We start from the raw sequence: 1,770 nt of genomic DNA on the forward strand, positions 1-1,770 counted from the left end.
TCATAACATGTTGAATGTTCAGCAAGTATACTGCCTGTCTCTTATACACATCTAGATGTGTATAAGAGACAGCCCCCGACCTTCCATTTGCTTGACAGGGCTCCAGTCCACAAGGTAAGGGAATAGTGGTCCCCTCCTATATTTATACATTAGACTGGTTTCCACTCTGAGAAGGCAGCAGAAAAGGAGAAGTGATTGGTCCCCAGAGTGTATTTCCCCTGTGTCCGCATTGCCGTGTCATTCTTTATCAATAATCACCTCGGAGGGGAGAGCTGCTCTTGTTTGTGTGAGATTGACCTCTCCGGTGATGGGGCTACACGGACGGGGGGTCGTATGTAACATGAGGTCCTCTATATATCGAGGTCCTGCTGCATAATGGCTCTGGATGTGGCGGTGAGAGGCGAAAGGAGAGAGAGAGAGGGAGGGAGAGAGAGAAATAGGGTTTGAGTGCAGTCAGGAAGGAAGGGATGGAGGGGAAAATGGCACCTTAACTGTCCATCCTGGGATGTGAGAAGAGGAAAGAGTGTAACCACATAAGAGCCCTCCCAGCCCTGTCACCACTCCAGCGGCCTCATCTCAAATCTGTCACTTCCAGTGCATGCTAGAAAAGGCAGAAAAGAAACGTGTCGTTATTTCTAGAAGTGGGGTGTGTTGTTGAGCTCTTCAACATGCTATGCTTTAGAACAATGAAGTATATACTATGTATCGTACAGTATACATTCATCTCACCATGGGTCGTAGGTTGAATTACCGTATTTGTGGATGTGGAGCTAAATAAGTTATTGTGCAATTTGCAATTGAGGGTCTATCAGTGATTTTGTTTTCTTATCTTCCTCTGTGGTCTGAGTGTACCACAGTAATTCACAACCGCATGGTTAAGGGGGACCTGTGGGGGGGGGGGGGGGGGGGGGGGCAGAAAGAGAGCCAGTTACACCTATTTCACTAAGCAATACCCTCCCTCCTCTAATGCGAGATGACACTGAATACTACACACAGAGAAACAAGTAACCTCAAATTGGGTTATGTTTCCTACCTGCCCGTAATCCAGTTGGTAAGCACTATACATGTAAATTTCTTGAGCGCAGAGAAATCAGATTATTGTGGTCTGAACTGGGAATTTCAGGGTCTAAATGGGCTTCTATGTTCCTTCAGGTCTCCTGGTCTACATCGGATGAACAAGACAGGGAAATAAATGATTCGACTTTGCTCTGGATAATAGTGATAATAGACACAACACAATAGCACGCATTATTAGGGTAAAATAAGTAGTACACAGTGATGTTGAGAATTTGAGGACATGATATTAGATAGGGCAAGCGAACGTGTTGCCTTGGGTACAGCCTAACGACAGGTGTCTGCATTGTGAAATCCTGATTTGCGGACTACCCTACAGTTAAAGGTAAAGAGTGAAGACTTAAGAAACGTATGTGGAAAACAGAAGGTGGGTGGATATGTAATGTATTATATCCACACGGAATGGCTAATTTAAAAATCTTAGTAATATATCTGGAAAATATTTTATTTGCTTGTGTAATAGCACCCTATAGCTTGGATATGAGAGCACATTTGGCTTAAAAACATTGGAATTCACAGCCCACATACCCCTCATTTATGACTAGCATGTAACATCCCTCAAGTGATTAATGTACAGAACAGCATTTTCTTGCTTTGCAAATGGCCGAAGTCTCAGCCTCAGCCTCTCTGTTTTTCTATTTCTTGACATGACACATGAATCCCCGGTGGCCCTGGAAATCAGACAATCCAGGTGCA

The sequence above is a fragment of the Salvelinus sp. IW2-2015 genome, linkage group LG17, assembly GCF_002910315.2.
Source record: "Salvelinus sp. IW2-2015 linkage group LG17, ASM291031v2, whole genome shotgun sequence".
Taxonomy (NCBI): Eukaryota; Metazoa; Chordata; class Actinopteri; order Salmoniformes; family Salmonidae; genus Salvelinus; species Salvelinus sp. IW2-2015.